Below are 19,320 nucleotides of genomic sequence, written 5' to 3'. Positions count from 1 at the left end.
CGAAAATTATCATTAGCGATGAGGCTCGTTTCCATCTTAACGGATACGTTAATAAACAGAATAACCATTTCTGGGGCACCAAAAGTCCATGTATCGCCCACGAAGCGCCATTACACTCGCTCAAAGCTATTGCGTGGTGTGCTGTTTACGCTGGAGGGTCATCTGCCATTTTTCTTTGAGAACGCCGCAGGCCCAACAGAGCCATAATTATCGAATTGTTTCTTCATCAATTAGATGAATTGGGACTGGAGAACATGTGGTTTCAAGAGGATGGTTCAACACACTGCTCCAGCCGCAACCGATATTCTGAAGGAAGCATTTCCGGTTCCCTTAATCTTTCGTTTTGGTGACTTGCACTGGCCGGCCAGATCACCTCATTTAACCTTTCCAAACTTGTTTTTATGGTTTTTTTTTTGAAATTACGGGTTTACGTCAACGAGCTTCAGACTCTTGAAGCCCTTAAAGAGAATATTCACCAGCAATGCGAGAGCCAGACAGCTTTCGGGGATATCGAATTGGTGGACCTCGGCGCAAAACCGGGGTGTCTGCAGTTCCTTATTAAGGCAGGCCTAGACCGGATATCGGTTGTTGCACCGTTGATGATGATGATGATGAATGCGAGAGCCTGTCGCCCGAAGTTCTGGCATTAGTGATGGAAAATGCTATAAAATGGGTCCGTATGGTCATTAACTATGGCCACTTGATCGATATCATTTTCTCAATTTATTGGAATAAATTCTGCTGGATTAAAAAAACAAATTTCACAAGCAGAACCAAAAAAAAAATAAAGTATAAGAAGATCGGGTGGTTACCACCAAGTTCTCCCAGACTGCCTCTTTGTCAGGAGAAATGTCAACCTTGCCAAATTTGCCGATTTATCACCAGATCGTCATCAATGGGTTTCGCGCCGTCTCGATACTGCACAGGAAAAAGCATCACCGCCGTGAAGTAGGAATTCGACCTACTTTTGGAACGTGGTGTCATTTGGCCCTCTCCAGCTCAGTGGGCCATTCCTCTGCCCAAGGTTTGCGGCAAGTGGCGCGCTACGGGTCAATAAGGACAACTTAATTCGATCTGCCAACCTGACCGGCACCCACTGCTCATAAAGAAGTATCTGCTCCGCGAGACTAACAGTTCGGTTCTCTCGGTCTTTGATCTGCAACAAGCCTTCTACCAGATTCCAGCCACTCCAGAAGACGTCTACAAAGCAGTCGCCACTACGCGGTTCACCGTGTTTAAGTTAACAGGCATGCTAATGGGGCAGCGGAATGCAGTTCAAACATGGCAGTGAACTTTAAATCATTTCTTCAGTAAGCTGGATTTCATCTGCAGCTACCAAAACTGCATCCTGGTTGCCTCCAACGAACCGGAAGAATATCAACGTCACCTTAAGGAACTTTTTTCGCTCCTACAGACAACCAAGTTTCAAGTCAACTGGGATAAATCTGATATTGGCCAGTCTGAAGTCATGTTGACAGATTACCACATCATGAAGAATGGTTTCCGCCCATCAGAGCCCAACATCGCAATCGAGGATTTCCCAATACCCACAGACTCCTTGCAATTAAGACGCTTTCTCGGCGTCATTAATTATTATGGCCATTGTGTACCGCACGCCGTTGAGCTTCGGGCCTCCCTGTGCTACTCAAGGGCTCTATGAATAAAAAGACCAAAATCAGTTGGATATTCGAGGCTAATTCCGTGTTTAAGTGTTACAAGCGGAGAATTGTCTCCCGTTATCCACCCAAAGGATAGCTTTGAGCACCGACGCTTCCAAAATCACTGTCGGTGCAGCCTTTAATCCCATAGCGAGCAGACAACACATGGACTCCATTAGGCTTCTACCCAGGGAAGTTGTCGGGGCTAAACAACGGTATTCCAGCTACGACTGCGAACTTCTCACCGTTTTTCACTGCCGAATTTTTGGTCATTTTGTCAACCCCCCCCCCCCCCCGTTTTTCTTGGATTTCGACCACCTCCTACTGCGCAGGATTTTTCGTGATATCTCGCGTTTCCGGCATCGTAGAGTGAGAAATGTTGCATTTCTGAAATTTGGTCCGCCTCCCCTTTTGGTCAAGTTATCGCTCATGGGAATCCAACAACTTTACATTTTTGGTCGTTTTGTTGACCCGGGATAGTAGAAACTTTCACTTTTCTGGAATTTCGACCAGCCAGTCTGACGCCGAATTTTTTGCGGTATCTCACGTTCCCGCCATCGTAGCGTAAAATCTTCGACCCGGGGGGGTTGTAGAAATTTTCAATTTTCTTGGATTTTGGCTAGCCTTTCCGGCGCAAACTTATCTCACGTTGCCGGCACCATAGCGTGAATGTCCTTGTATTTCGGAAATCTGAACTGCCTTCCCTTACAATTGAGGTATCGCCCAAGAAAATCCGACGTTTTTGCATTTTTAGTATTTTTGTGTTCTTGGATTTCGGCCTGCCTCTTCGGTGCAGGATGTCCCTATTGAACTGAATGTCAGTGTTCAGGAAGAAGTCATTTTGACTTTCGCCTTTAACGTGTAAAGTAATTAAATGGCTTAGTGTTAATTTTGAAAGTATGCTTGACTGACTTAAATCCCTGCTCTCTCTCTCTCTTGCTCTGATGAAAAAGTGGGACAATTTGATGACCTTAAAATAAAATCACAGCAGGCTTAGAGAGCTACCTAGGTAGATTCCTGGCCAAATTAGGGTTTCTCCTATTGTCTGTAAGAATCCCAATAACTTTGTGTTGTGGTTCTTCATCACGTCATTCGAAAGAGGTCTAGAAGTGTTGACTGTGATATTGAATCAAAGGCTATGCAATATCGGCCTCATTTACTACTGGTGTACTGTTACGGCCTTCAAATGAAAGCACTCCAAGGTCGAAACTTCTTACATTCACCGAACTGCTTTCATATTGCCGTAATCAGCCAGATTTCATGACAGATCCTTTTCTAGGGGGGTACTGGCAGCCTTTCCCGGGCCGGTCGAAACTCAACTGACGTTAAGGTTTGCACTCTAGCCCAGTCAAGTCCAATAACGCTTTATTATTTGATGGAGGTGAAAATCTTAAAAACACACTGATATGCCAGTTTGCCCCTTACCAGTTTGATACGGGCTGGTATATACCAGCTCGATCCAATTAAGCGTCTCTTCAAAAGCGTCTACTGTTGCCTTTAATAATTTGATAGTATGGATGGTTTCAATTCCGCGTAGTTCTACGTCCTCCGTATGTTTCGCAACTACTACCACCGCTAGGTCATCTGTAAAACCAATCAACGTTGACTCGTCAGGGATACGAAAGTCAAGTACTCTGTCAAATATTATGTTCCACAGAAGGGGGCATGACACAGAACCCAAGGGAACACCTGTTGTCACAATGTATGCTCTCTTCACACCGTTAGGGTCGTACCAGAAAAGCCTCTCCGATATATAAGTTTTGATTGAACAAGCTAATAAGGAGGGACTCTCAGTTTAGCCAAAGTGCCCTTAATTTTTCATTCAGGAATTAACGCTTCCTGAACGAGGGCCACTGCTATCTCGTTAGCCGTAGATGGAAGTCGCGATACCGATAGTAATCTTTCGACTCGTTACCTTCCTCTCCTCTTCGGTAGGAGAACCAACTTCTGCGCTTTCCTCTAGGCAGGAATCACTTCTTCCACCAAATACGGTTCAAATATGTTTTTGAATTACTTGGGCTTGGTATTAGCAGTCAACTTTGAGGCTGCCTTCGGAATCCCGTCCAATTCCAGAGCCTTGTTATCCCCGCAAAGTCCCCATACCAACTGACAAAACTGAATCATATTTTCCAGAGCAGTTCCCTTTAGTTCTTGACCTCTTCCTTGAGCCGCCAGGAATGCCTCCTCCTCGAAAGCTTCAGTGGACCAGCCAGGAATCCTAGTCTGCTAATCTTATTGCACTTGCACAATGTGCCACTGACGACAAAGTAGCAAAGACCATCCCTTCCCGAAAAATGAATCTGATGATTCATGGTATACAACTGCCTTCAAATCGTTGGACACTCCCCTTATGTAGTTTCTGTACGGATTTATGAAAACGCCACGCCGGTGAAGATAGAATTTAATACTAGCTGTCACCTTCTGTCGTAACAGAATGAATCACTAAGTCGGTGACCAATAAGTTCCTTTTTTCCTGAATTGCTCACAATATTGAAAATTTCGACATCCTACCTTTTCAATAAGATTTTTTACATTCCGCCAATTTCCGGACTTTTTCAATTCTTAATCTATATTCAACCGTCTTTCTTCCCTCTCTTTAAATTAGTGACAGAAAATTCTGCTTATTTCGTGATACGAAAGATTTTTCAATCTTTCGCCAGTCTCCCTGGTTTCACACTCTGAATCCGGAATCAATAAGCCGCTTCTCATCTTTTGACTTGCATCTTCCGACTCAATTTTTGGCTCCTATTTATTACCATCATTTAGATAAAATTAAAGTAGTTTAGATGCGGTAAGGAAAATAAGATGCAACGAAATCTTTTCGACATGATTTCATCCATTATTTCAAGGTTGGGAGATACGTTTTGAAAATTGGGATGAGAAACATCGTGGGCACGTGATATAATGACAAAAATTAATTTGCTAAGAGCTGATTGTATTTTCGGCTGAAAGGATTCACAATGTTCGAGTCCTGGAAGCGGCCTTTATATGGCAATTATTATCCTTAGCAATGACATAAAACTTATTCATGACTTTCTAGAAATTAATTTGTTCGTGAAGTTTTAATGAGCTTCCATTGAATTAACCTTTCCGGATGATAGTATCATTAATTTGCTTGATGGTTATAATGAATTTATTGCTGTGAGGAACGGGATTGGAGATCTGCGTTTATTGTTATTTGGTAAAGAAAGTAGCTTTACAAGTTGGAAGCCTGAAAATGTGAGTTTTTCATAGAAAACGCTGTGCAGCCTTTTGATATCTAATAATCGTTGACGCGACAATCCAATTGGATCAGGACCTTGTGTGTTGGAGCACTTCATTCAAAATCATAACGATTCGCTGCCGTGCACTGTAGGAAGGGTCGTAAGTCCGCACCGACTTTATGCTGTACCGTACCAAATGTGGAGCAACTTACTCCCCCTTTTTTTTCGTGTACGGACCCCTCGTTTAGGGCTTGGCACCCAAACTTTACCAAAATGTCAGGCGATGACGGCTTTACGGTTTCTTCCCAGGGCAGAGGCAAATCGTTGGACGCTGCCTCACCTCTGCCCCTTCTTGTATATTACTTTTCCCATCCCCCATGACCTCTCTTACAATGCTCCTGGGGCAGAGTAGGTCGGTAAGTCGGTAAAATGTTTGATACCAGAAAGAAATATTTGGCTAGTGTTGAAGCCTCGCTCGAGCGCAGAAGTGTCTAACCATACTGGTCCCTTCCACAGAAGCGTCTAACCATACTGGTCCCTTCCTTTGTTTTTTTTGGAATGTGAGGGAGAACAACTTTCTCTCACCTTTTTGATTCATGGACCTCTCGTTTTGGACATAGCACCCAAGTATTTGGAAAAAGCGACTAACAATTTTGTCCAGGGCGGAGGCAACTCATTAGATGCTACCTAATCTCGGTCTTGGGAGCAATGTGACCAAAGGCGGAAACGGATGGCAATCCGTCCTTTTTATACAACCGAAAGCACGACGTGGGTGGCAATTATATACAACTTAAGTCCCAGCTAGGCCAAAGTTAATTTTTTTTTATGTTGGACCAAGCTAAATAGGGCGCAACGTACTCTCACTGTTTCGGGCCTATCGACAATTCGTTTTGGGCATAGCACCCAACTTTGCAAAAAAGACGATCAATAATTTCGTCCAGGGCAGAAGTAACTTTTCAAACGCTACTTGGACTTATTGGAGTATTGGCAGTTTTTAATTGAATATAATTCGCACCCACGTCGTGTTTGCGATTGCATGAAAAAAGGCAATTTCCATCTGTTGCTACTTTCGGTCACGTCGCTGATAGGGCAGTATCTGATGAAATATCTCTGTCCTCGACAAAATCGTTGGTCGCTTTTTTTGCGACTATCCCAACCAGTTATCGCCTCCTTTAATTATATTCTCTGCCTCATCTGTTAACTCCCCCCAACTATCTTGTGATTTATTCTAACATTTCTTTTCCTCAGTCTATGTTCCCGTTTCTTCTTCTTCTTCTCCCCCGCTAGTAAATGCCAGTATTTCATAATATTCCCCTTAACGCCCCTTCTCTCGTCGAGAACCTCATGGACAACCTTGACGCCAATGTTGGGCTCCCGTCACGACGGTCTTCTTAATCTCTTTTGAATAAAAGTGGTCAATCCTCCTCTTTGTTTTCAATAAGAACCTCAAAGAGAATTATTTTCCCAGCCAATGAAAATAGGTTCTCATTATTACCTTTTATAAAAGTGGCGAACGCACTCTCGCTCCGAATTAGTATCTCATTTCGCGCCTCTCCTACTATTACAAAAATCTTGGAAGGATATGTCAGTGACTGGTTTTCCGACCACTTTAGCCATCTCATAGTGAAGAAGCAACACGTGTTTTTTTTTTGAGCGTAAGTGCACTACCTTTAACCTACTTGACTTCGCCGATTTTTTATCTAAATTCATGACAGAAAATTATTTACGCTAACTGTTTTAATGCCTTCCACACTGTAAATTAGAAGATACCTTTGCCCAAACTCACCCTTTTCATGGTTTACATATCACTTGCCTATTACCTTTCAAACTGATGCTACCGTGCTTCTTTTACTGGCTGCACATCCCGTGCCTTTCCCCCCTTCTAGGATCCCACAAGGGTCTATTCTTGAACCTTTATTTTTATTCTTTATGAACGACTTCCTGCCTCATTACCTGTTCCTGTTTGCTTTATACCGACGACCTTAAGCTGCTTTCCGCTATATCGGCGCCAATGGACAGTGTCTTCTATCAATCAAACGTGGACACCCTGATTCACTGGTGCTATGCTAATGGTTTAACGCTAAACGTCGAAAACTGTCTCCTTTTCCTTCTCTCTGGACGGATATTCTTTATCAAGTCAGGGTTACACTCAAGATCTCCCCCCACGGCTTCCTGAGGCACCTCTTTCTCAACTGTTCTGCGCCAAGTTTCTTTAAGGTATCCCACACGTTGGTCATTTTGAGAGAGTGGATTACACTGCATGGGGTAGCCAGCAATGCAATGGTCACCCCTTCTTAATGTGTGACCTGCCTTCTGATCACAATGCGTACGGGTGCCAAAACTGCATGCCAGTGTACTCCGATGATATGCAGCAGACAGGTGTTGGCGAAGGCTTGAATCACTTTCCATGTACTACTCCCATATGAAAGAACGCAAGCACAACACAATCCCAGCTCGATCTTGGTGTAAAGATGAGTGGCTTTCCAAATTTTAGACAAGGCAGCGAAAGCGGATCTAGTGCTGTGATTGCGTCGAGTAATATTCAACTCGGTGACATTCCCGGCAGAGACAGCGCTTCCTAAATTCATAAATTGACCTGTACTTTTGATGCTCTGCCCATTAATACAGATAGCGAGAGTAGGATGACCCGTGAGACTGTGGTCTTTATAGTTAGTCCAACTCTACTTGTCTTTCTTTCCAAATCCAGAGCCATTTAGCCAAGGTCTATGATATGGTGATATAGATGATGGAGCAAATAGTTGATATCAGCGTAGTAGCGTGTTTGGGGAAAGATTTCGTGGTCCGTTGAATTCCTCCATGTATTCTAGCCAAGGCAGCATGAAGAAGCTCACCAGTAAAAGAAATAATATCGATGTCAACATATAACCCAGGAAGACTCCGCTTTCGACCTCAAAATCCGACGAGATTTTGACTCGGTGCAGGACGTGACATTTTGTCGCGTCATATGTCGCTCTGCTAATAGCTTTTAGAGTCTCCTGCGCAGAGTTCGTCAGATACGCTCCCTATTCGCCCTATTCACAATATCGTAAGCTTTCTCGAAATCGTTGAAGAGCAAGTAGGCGTAGGGTGTTGATGTGGCCAATGCAGTAGGATCTGGACATTTGAAATATTCGTTGATGCATTCCAGGATTATTCAAGTTATTATCTTTGTGACGGCAGGGAACAAGCAGATACCCCTCCAATTGTTACACCGCCTTAGCTCTTTTTTGGAATCTTAACGATAATCACCTTCTTCCACTTTTTGGGAAAGGTCTCGAATTCCTAAGATTTCGAGACCGTCATTCCTACGGGTTTTCTCCATTTGCTTGCTCCATTGATGGTCGAAATGTTGCATTTATGATGTCGGCGCTCATCGATATTCTTAGGCCTCTTACTCAGAGTATCTGCCGTCTGATCAGCAAGATAGCTCCTCCACGTAAACAACCACTAGATGGTGATTCTTTTCAAGGGCGATGTCAGTGCCTCTATTGTTACGTACATCCAGGAGACGACTCATATATCTGCTACTGATTGTAATCAGTTGAAACCCAATTGACCTTAAAGTAGACGCTGTGACACTAATGGCGAGGCGGTGTAAGCTGCAGAAATTTCCGAACCCTGCCATCCTTCTCGTTACGGTCGCTAAGACCATGCTTTCCCATCACATGTCTGAGTGAGGTGTTGTCAAAGCCCACCTTACCCTACCTCCTTATATGGAAAGTCTCCGTTGATACATAGCACTGCACAATTGTAATACTCCTTCACCTATGATTATTAATCTGTTAAGGGAAGGTCGCAACGCGTCCTTGAAGAACTATTGTGCCCCTTTTACTGGTTATAGTGTACCTATTGATCAAAGTATCTCAAGCAGGCCTATAACCGTTAGGAACTCTAGTATGTTCCCTACTTCCAGATCTTTCACCTTTGCATCTGGTATTAAGTGTCCTCCCAGATGCCTCGACCTACTTTGCACAAGTACCGGACACTGTCCCAGCACGTGTATAGAGGTTTCGCCCTTCTCCTCACAAAACCTGCAGGCAGTGTCCGTAGATATCCTTAGCTTTCCTAGGTGATAGTTCAGCCGACAATGACCAGTGAGAATTCCCACTATGATTCGGAAGTTCTTTTTGGTGAGGTTTAAGCAGCCCTTTGTGCGAATGGGATCGTATCCCCCAATAAACACCCTGGGCTGCTCCATCCCTGGTAGGCCCGCCCAGTATAGTTCCGTAAACAGTTCCTCTTCATTTCTTAGATTCATAGCCATGAAATTGTTTCCGATTCCACAGAAGGGTTCTGGCCCGTGTAAAAGCGTCCTTGCTCCCTTCTTGGCTAGTTCGTCCGCTGCCTCGTTGCCTTCCAACCCAGCATGGCCTGGAATCCAAAGTAACCAGACTTTGTTGGACGAGCCGAGTGTATTCAGTCTCTCAAGTCATTCCCATACCAGTTTAGAGTTCACCTGGTTGGACCTGCTTGGCTATCGGTGAGAATAGCTATGTTCTGTCCCTTGTAGTTCCTTTGCAGATTACAGGAGGCACATTTGTCTATGGCGTATATTTCCGCCTGGAATATGCTAGTGTACCTGCCCATTGGCTCAAAGTACATTTTCCTTGGACCAATGACACCGGCATCCGCTCCCTCTGCTGTGAGGGATCCGTCAGTGTACCAAGTAATCAGTTGCTGGTTTAAACCGTATGTCGCAGCCACGCTCTCCCAGTTTGCCTAGTTACTCCAATGTGTTTCAAACTTCTTACCGAAGTGAAACCTCGTTGCCATGTTATCCCTTGGTATCAGTAATTCGGAATACCGTCTAGAAAGGATATCAATCTTCCTTCGATTTAGGCAGCTCCCCGCCTCACTCACACTACCGGCCATCCTGAATATTGATCTCCTTGCGTGCATCTGTATGTGCAGATGGAGAGGAGTTAATCCCAGAAGGACCTCCAGGGATGCCGTTGGGCATGTCCTCATTGCCCCACTGATACACACGCAAGCCAGCCTTTGGAGCTTATGTAATTCCCAGGTTTGTGTCTTGAGTTCGGTTCTATCTGCCCAGATTACCGCTCCATAGGTAATCATTGGCCTTATTATTGCAGTATATATCCAAAGTAGTATCTTCGGGCTGCAACACCACTTTTTTCCTGCTATGGATCTGCAAGTCATCAGAGCCCTTGCGGCTTTCCGACAAGTGTTTCCGACATGTGTCTTCCAGAGTAATTTTTGATCTAGCGTAATTACCAAATATTTGACCTCTGTTTCTCGTTTCACCTCCATATCATGTAATGTTATGGCTCTCAGGTGATCCAGCTTACTCCTCCTAGTAAATGGTAGTATGATGGTTTTGGTTGGGCCGGCTGCTTGATCCGCCAGAAACAACCCGGCACCGGATTCGCGTCTGTTACCACTTGGCTTTCCAAAGTATACAAGCATATTGCCACAGGAGGAAGAAAAGTACTCTTAAGAGTCCCATCATCTTACTTCGCTTAGGTCCAGAATCTCCAGCTTGTATTGTAGGAATTCCCGCTAGCTTTCGCCCCTCGTTATCGAGCAGCGTGCGCTCATTGTAGAAACCAATCATAGTCCGTTTTCGTTAGCCCAAGGTCTTTGGAATGAGATAGCTTCGAATCAGGGGTATTGTCGACGTTTCAATAGTAATAAAGTTTCAAAATTGTCAGGCTGCTAACCGACAATCCCTAGACGCCGGCTGTTAAGACAAGTTGGGAAACGTTGAGTGTCTTAGACCCCAACTTACAGGGCAAGAAAACTATCAATTGACAACAGCGACCACAACGAGCTAGTGCGGAACATGGGGCGTGGCGAGCTAAGTGCAGTCGATGACATGTAAACGGCCGGTGGCTAGCCGTGGTCCTCAAGTGGACCAATCCAGGAGTAGTGGTCTTAGCGTGCTTCCAGTGGAACGCGCTTACTCAGTTTGCTTGGCAATGGTTTCTTCGTGATGACATGGTATCTACACCCACCTTTCATAAGTATGGGACTCTTTTCGCCAATTTTGTGTCAATAGGCTGAAACGATTTGGTACAAACGGTATGGGGCAAACAGCAGGAATCCAGCTAAAGATGAACTTATTGATGAAAAGTTTGGTTCCCTAACTTTCATGCTGAAGACACAATTTATCTTCACTATACTCATATCTTTGAATTTGGCAACCAATGCCACATTACTGAAGACGTGAAAATTTTATCGAAATTCCACATACGGAAACGCGATGTGTACCATGCAAAGCACAGCTATGACTCTTCTCTTTGGTACCGTACAAACATCTTTGTACAACATTATATCTGCAAACGAGAAGGCGAAAATTAACAAGAAATCTTAAATCATTAAATCAGAAATCTACGTAAACGAATTTGTCCTGGGGCCATTTTGGGTGCAAATAACTGAGAACCCAATCAACATCAAAGTGCGATATTCCTTTATGATTTAAACGCTAATTGGGGTTAAGTACGGTTGATTAGACAAAATATTTGCAAACAAAATATCAGAAATGGTTAAGGATCATTTTCTTTTACATTTAGAGCGTGAAAACAACAAATCAATGGTGACGGTAATGCATCTGAGTTAGAAAGTGAAAGAAGCTTCCCGAACAGGAGGCCAAGTAATGCTCCTGTTAATGACTTGATTTTCCTTGGCCCCCGGCGCTATCGCTTCTATTCAGCCCAAGGATTTCTGTCTGATGTTCGTCAGGTAAATTGAGGTGGTGAAGCTTTAATGGCGATGGTGGGAGTGTAATGAGGACTAATTAATTTTTTTAATTTAGCCGTTCATTATCTCGGGGGGATTTTAAATTTTCTGCTTCTTAGGAAAATTATGGAAAACCTTGTGGAATTCAAATTTCACTTTATAATTCAGTCATTCTTTACGGAAAGTTTTCATGGCTCAGGAATACGAGAATCGCATCAAAGTCATTCAGATTGCCCTTGGGATGGGTTTTAATTGATTGGCCTCTAAGTAGGACATTCGGACAAAGAGATATATATATCTGCTCTCATCAGGGCGAGAGTTGTTGGAGATAGAGGCTGAATAGTAGTGGAAACAGTCAATACACCTCCGACATTTAATATGGGTCTGGAAAATATTATATAGTTTTCGATGCGTTGGGTGTTGCAGAGGTCAAAATTCCCGCTACTGCTGATTTTCCGGCAATCCTGAAAGGAGAAAAGGACGACGCAGTATTTAGAAGCCTAATTACCGTATCCAAATACTTATTTACGAGATTTTCTAGTACAAATTACTTGATCTCAGAAAATGAGCCAAGGCCTCAAACCGATTTCCGTGAAGAAATATTTCACGTCACGTCCCTAAGCAACCGGACAACAAATCGGTTAGTCATCATAAGATCTTTCTGGCTGTCTATAAACGAGGGTCAAGCAGTGCATCGGATGCAGTAAATCATCAACCCTTTTGATCAGTGAGCAGGAAGTATCCCCTTAGTCCACGAAGCGCTTTCACGTAATCTACCTCGACGCAATCAGCCTTTTGCGATCTTGCACAGTCTCCAGTATTGTCGGATGGCCACCTATTGGTTCACGCAGTGGCCTAAGGCGATACCTCTAAAAGACATTGTTGCACATTCTTAAGCCGTGTCTATCTTTTCTAGAGTGGACTTCACGCTTCAATGTCACGGTAATCATAATCACTGACAACGAAATTGAGTTCAAGTACACCTTTTTCACTAGGCAAACTCGGCTTTAAACGCCACCGAAAAACCGCGTACCTCCCGTAGTCCAATAAGATGCTCGAAAGATGGTAAAACGCTGAAGGCCGCTGTAATGACCAAACACGACCCTTCTTGATCGTAAGTCTCGCCACTCGTCCTACTTGACCTCCAAACACCCATTTGCGAAGAATTTGGGCAAACCTAACAAAGTCGGTATATGGGAAGAACCGGAGACTCCCTAGCGACCCTATACTCGAGATTAGGTTTGGTCTAAACCCCCCTAGTTTTTAACGTTTGCATAAGTTGTAAAGTTGAAGCCGCTACTCCCACAAACCACAAGTGACCGGAATGTGCAGATATCTCCTAACTTTTGACGAACGACTCCCGGAGACCACTGCAGCCATCCTACGAGGAACCCACTAGTTCAGTTTTGACAGCGGAGGTATCCCTAAGAAAGTCCCTTTGTCCTGGCTAAAGCCTCTCTCCCGGAGGAAAATGCAGCCAGGTAGAGGGGACTGCGTCGATTTGCAGCAGCCGAGCATCTGGCTCCCCGTTGAAACTTAAATTGTTAATAAAAACTCATATAGATAAAAAATAAGATGAAACTTTAAAATATATACGATTGGAAAATGAGAGTGGGAAGAGCAGAGGTTAAAGAGGCTCCTGATTTATTTGCCAATTTTACATCTACTTCCTCAGTTATGTATTCTTCCCCACTTGACAAACGATTTTTTTGCTTATGGGTCGAAGAATATTGTCAACGCTGGGGTGGTGAACATCGATAATGCATGTCGAAAATTCATTTATGTCATGCCGTCATCATCCACGGCGCAACAACCGATACCCCGTCTAGGCCTACCTTAGTAAGGAACTCCACACATCCCAGTTTTGGGTCGAGGTCCACCAATACGATATCTCTAAAAGCTGCCAAGCGTCCTAACCTACGCCACCGGTCTATCTCAGGAAAGTCTGCCACGTCTTTTTATTTTACCAAAATATTGCCCTTATAGATTTACGGGGCTGGACCATCCTCACCCATACCGATTTTGTGACAAGCCGACCGCAGCCTATTGAGCCGGATTTTATCCACAACCGGGGGCATGGTATCGCTCATAGATTTCATCGTTGTAGAGGCTGCGAAATCGGCCATCCTCATGTAGAGGGCCTACAATTTCTCGAAGGATTCTTGTCTCTTCTTCTTGAATGAAGTGGACTAACACACTTTAAGGCCGTGATCCAACACGGATTGCTGCGCCAACGATTATTATTATTATTATTATTCTCTCAAACGCGGCAAAGATGGTAAAACTTCCGCGCCTGGTGCGGTTGTTCCTCCTATTTCTCGATTTAACAGACCTGCTGGTTTTCACAGGCTTCCTTTTCTGTCTGTGAGGTCGCTTTTCCACTCGCCGGAGTTTGTGGTGGGCCTCTGCGTATGGTAGGCCTTCGCGCATGCCCGCGTTCTTCGAGATTGCAACATTACTCGGTATACAATATTGTTTCGTTCTTTTACTAGCTTACATTCATCGTCGAAACAGCCGGTCCCACTTTTTTGCGACTGGGGCCAAGTATGTTTGTGGCCATGTCAATGATAACGCTATTCAGGTGGTTGTGAAGATCATTTGTTGATGCTTCATCTCCTGGACATCTGTTGACTGCAGTTATTGCGGCTTCCATTTTAACCTTAGAGTTGCTACGAAGGGCTTTACCGTGTATAGCTTCAATAGTCGCTCTCACCTGATGGTCAGAGAGAATTGTAGGCGATGTTATAATTCGAGCTCGGAGCACTATGCCAACGAGATAGTGATCCGATTCTATGTTGGCTCATCTATATGTTCTGACATTCATCAAGACTGACAGGTGGCAGCGTTCAATCAATTTGGATTTGAATGTATGTGGATCGGTTTCCGCGCAAACCAGGGTAGCTGCTTCTTTTCCGATTAGACGCATTGGAACCGAATCTCAAATGCTAATAGCAACACTCTTCAAATATCTTGTCGGTCTTGAGGTTCTACCTGGGTCTCGTTGTGACAGGAATCGGCGTTTGGTTGCTGCCCCTGTAGGTGTAAAATTGTATAATATGGTCTGCGATTTAAGTTAGTTCGCAGAGGTGAGATTACCAGTAGAGTTTGCACAGCATGTAAACTATTTACTCACAAATATTCGACAAACCTGACAGTTATCTTGCAATTTAACTCAAAAAATTCGAGTTCACCAATATGTGAGTTTGTGAAACGGCATAGCTGGAGTGCTGCTAATATCTCCAGGGCATGCATATCTTGGTAACACAAAAATACCAATTTAACCTGAACCCGCAGCAGTCAAAACTTGAGACGACAAAACGAGCTCATTGCAGATTACACAGATTACATGATAGTACAATCGAAGACTGCTCTTTTGCAATTTTCTCATTATCGCAAGGCGGCATTCATTGAATTTGGTAGTCACCTAGCACTCAGAACCAAAAAACCCAACATGATCCTTTAGTATATTTAGTATAGTTATCATAAAAATGGTGCGGAATAACAATCGAAGCTGACTGTAATTTGAATCCAAAAGTGGTCTTCCTTCGAGTACAAACAGTTTCCTCTGTTCGAAAAGGGCATTAAAAGCCAGCCTATTCTTCCTGCAGCTCAATCCAGCTGATTTATGTAAATGATCGGAAAGGAATGTGTTGTGCGTCTTCATTTTTTTTCAATCTCTGGGATTTGGCCGACTATAAAAAACAATGAACGGTGTCTTGCGCTAAAGGAGGCGTCAACGCTCTTTCCTGAATAAGCTCACATCACAAAAACGATAAAGTGCTTTCTCCTGAGACTACGGAAGCATAAAAAGGGAGGCTAATTTCGCATACTCGAAAGCCCAATGTAGTAATGGTATAGCTTGAACCGCCTTCGAAAGACAAACTGACAACCTTTTCACTGAATATGATATCAAATCACGTTAACACCAATATAAAAATAATGCAAATTTTTCTAACAATGATAATAGCATCTCTAATTGAAGGCAGGAAAACCCCACAAATATGCATCATTGACCAGCATCCCATCACATTACTTCATGTCACTATTTTCTTCTTTGTTGTATAGAAGCAGGACATGGAATGTTACCGTCACTGTTACTCGTAAGCTTAAAGTCTTCGCTAATATTTCCTTCCATCATAATAAGGGGACTCTGGCTTGGTACAAACTTGACATCGAGGGGATAGGTGCAGGCCAGATACCCATAGATGTGTCGATCAAAAGGCGAACGTAGCAGTGGATAGGTCAGACATTAACAAAGTATGACAGCTCAATCGCATAAATCTACCACCGTAGCCGGCGATTCAGTCATCCTAGAATTGGTATGCAGGTTCCTTTGCAAATCCGCACGTCTGTGTGATTTTGTCCCCCCCCCTCCTCCTTCTCTCGTAATGAAATAAATTTCAATAGACTAGCTATACAGGGCAACAAATTCAGTAATTATTCTTTCAAACATGCAAAATAACACATCGTTCAATAAGTCCCGGGACTAGCGTAGAAATGGCGCTAATAATGCCATTTATATACCAAGGTTCAGAAGTACCAACCTTCAGATAAGATGTGTCAAAATTTGATGTAATTCTAAACATAACCAAGAAAGCTATAGTGGTTAAACTGACGCTACCTTTGCAATCGTGAAAATGGACCAAAACGAGTTTCGTGTGTTGATAAAACATTGTTTTCTAATGTGAAAAAAACACTGTTCAAGCTCAGCAATGGCTTGAGAAACGTTATCCGGACTCTACTCCGTCGAAAACAACTATTTATGGGTGGTTTTCGACGTGAAATGCGGTCGTGCTGATACAAATGATGCGGAACGTTCGGGTGGGCCAAATGAGGGAGTAACTCCCGAAAACACCAAGCAAGTATTGAAAATCGTGATATGTGACCGCAAAATGACAGTGCGCGAGATAGCTAAGATGGTGAACATATCAACTGGTAGTGTATTTACTATTTTGCACCAAAAATTGGCTATGAAAAAGGTTTTTTCCAAATGGTTGCCGCGTTTGCTCACAATGGAACAAAAGCAACAACGTATCAATGATTCGGAGAGCTGTTTGACACTGTTTACTCGCAATAAACAGGATTTTTTGCGTCGATATGTGACAGTGGACGAAACATGGATTCACCATTTCACTCCGGAGTCAAGTCGGCAGTCAGCTGAATGGCGTACGACCGGTAAAAGCCGCCCGAAGCGTCCAAAAACACAACAGTGGGCCGGCAAAGTGATGGCGTCCGTATTCTGGGATGCGAATGGTATAATTTTCATTGACCACCTCGAAAAAGGAAAAACCATCAATAGCGACTACTACATGGTGTTATTGGATCGTTTGAAGGCCGAAATAGCGAAAAAACACCCACACATGAAGAAGAAGAAAGTCATCTTTCATCAAGCAACGGACCGTGCCACAAGTCAATCAAAACGATGACCAAACTCAACGAATTAGGCTTCCAATTGCTTCCTCATCCTCCGTACTCGCCGGATCTGGCCCCCAGCGACTGCTGGCTCTTTGCGGATCTCAAAAAGATGCTCCAGGGAAAAAGATTTGGCCCAAATGAGGTGGTGATCGCTGCTACTGAGGCTCATTTTGAGTCAAAAGACAAATCGTTCTACAAACATGGCATTGAAAAGTTAGAGAAGCGTTGGAATAATTGTATAAGCCTTGAAGGAGATTATGTTGATGAATAATAAAGAATTTTGCAAATAAAATGTTGTTTTCATAGTTAGTCCCGGGACTTATTGAACGATGTGTTATACACATCTCAACAAGCAGGATTAAAGTGAATATCCTTTTATATGATGTTGGAGTGTACTAAAAAATATGGAGCTGTCGTCACCTTAGATTTAAGTTTCACTGAGCAATATTTTATTCCGGATCAAATATTTTACAAACTTCAAATACATTCGTTGTGGAGTGACAAATAACAGTTGTTTCTCTTCCTTCTGTGGAATGGCTGTTGGATTTCTCAAGAAATTAGCTACACCAAAACGAACTATCAAACTGATTTATACCCGTAGCATCTGATTGAGTACTCAATGAATTAAACATAAGAAGGCGTCATATGTCCTCTCGTCTTTTTCACCCATATAAGTTCCCGCTTGATACGTTTTTCCACCCCCTATTCACACAATTGATTTACGCATGAAATTTATATTCGTAAATAGCCCCATTGACGGGGTAACACATTGGAAATGCATTCATGTGAAACGAAGATAATTTCGTGTATCCATTGAAAGCTAGTGGAGTTTCTACCATAGCGCTAGGATAAGCCCTCATTGTACAGTTGACACATTAGATGGGTTTGCTACTATTTAAGAGAGTGCGAAGGCTATGGAAAGGGAAACGGGAAACGTTCTGATTTGTTTTCGGAGCATTAACTTTCCAAGAATGTTGATGGTGAAATTGAGGCGGTATATCGTTCTGGTTCGCCGATGAAAGCTATCTACATACTAGGATATCAAGCAAACAAGCAGGTTGCGTAACTTTCAAATAGAAGGACTTGGAGCTGTTCATCTCCTCAAGTAATTTCAGAACTGGAATGTTGGAATGAATGGGATTTCCTAATATTGTCTCCTCGCAGTCAAGTCTAATCAAGATTTCATTTCCTCTGGAGCATCGAAATAAACCGCGTATTCGTTCCTTGAACTGAAACCAAAATCTAAAACCCAATGAGTTATTCGATTTCATCTAAAATCTTAAGTATCATGTAATTATAATCAAATTAGACTTATTATTATTATAGTTTATAGTTCCCACTATAATCCGGATGTTCTTCTTGGTTAGGATTAAACAGTCCACTGAGTGCCTGGGTTCGTCTCCCCCTATGCGCAACCTGGACTACTCCATTCCTCGTAGATTAGCCCAGTACGGCTCCCTCAGTCGCTCCTCTTCGTTCTTCAGCGTAATAGCCATGAACCCGTTTCCGATTCCATACAAGGATTCTGGTCCGTATAGAGGCATCTATCCCCCTTCCTGGCTAGTTATTCCGCGGCCTCTCAACGCATTTCCACACCAGTGTGGGGTAAAAGAAGGCGAAAAAGGATAAAAAGAAACAACGGACACGTCTGTCCAAAAACAAGGAGGCTGCCAACCCAAAGCCAGTAGCGGAAAAAACGAGGAAACGAAGAAGGACTAGACCGTCGGCCCTGCTCATTAAGCCGACGAAAGGCAAGACATTTGCGGAAGTCCTTAGTGAAATCCGCTACAGGATGAAACCCGAGGAGAACGGAGCAGAGGTGTCTTCGATACGGAAAACGAGGAGTGGTGGAGTTCTCGTCAAACTGGGCCCAAAGACGACCAACAAGAGCACGTTCTGCGAAGCGGTCAAGGGGCTATTGGGGGAGAAGGCTCTTGTTTCCAGCCTAGAACCCATGTGCTCTCCAGAAATACGGGATCTTGACTGCCTCACAGAAAAGGCCGAAGTAGAGGAGGCGCTAAAGCGCGAATGTCCAGAGGTGACCAATGCCCGGGTAGGTATTACCTCTGTAAATGCTCGAGGCCAAAAGCTCGCCGTGGTGGAAGTCCCCGAGCAATATGCCAGGAAACTCCTTAACAGCGGGAGAATCAAAATCGGATGGGTAGTATGCAAGGTACGAATGCGGATAGTCCCCACCAAGTGCTACAGGTGTCTGGACTATCGACACACGTCAGCAGCTTGCAAGGGTCCGGACAGGAGGACAGCATGCCGGAGATGCGGCCAAGCGGGTCATCAAGCGAAGACTTGCAAGGAAAGCGAGAGTTGTATTCTCTGCAGGGATCGTG

Source organism: Hermetia illucens, chromosome 4 (genome assembly GCF_905115235.1).
Source record: "Hermetia illucens chromosome 4, iHerIll2.2.curated.20191125, whole genome shotgun sequence".
Taxonomy (NCBI): domain Eukaryota; kingdom Metazoa; phylum Arthropoda; class Insecta; order Diptera; family Stratiomyidae; genus Hermetia; species Hermetia illucens.
This window is presented reverse-complemented; position numbering follows the sequence as displayed.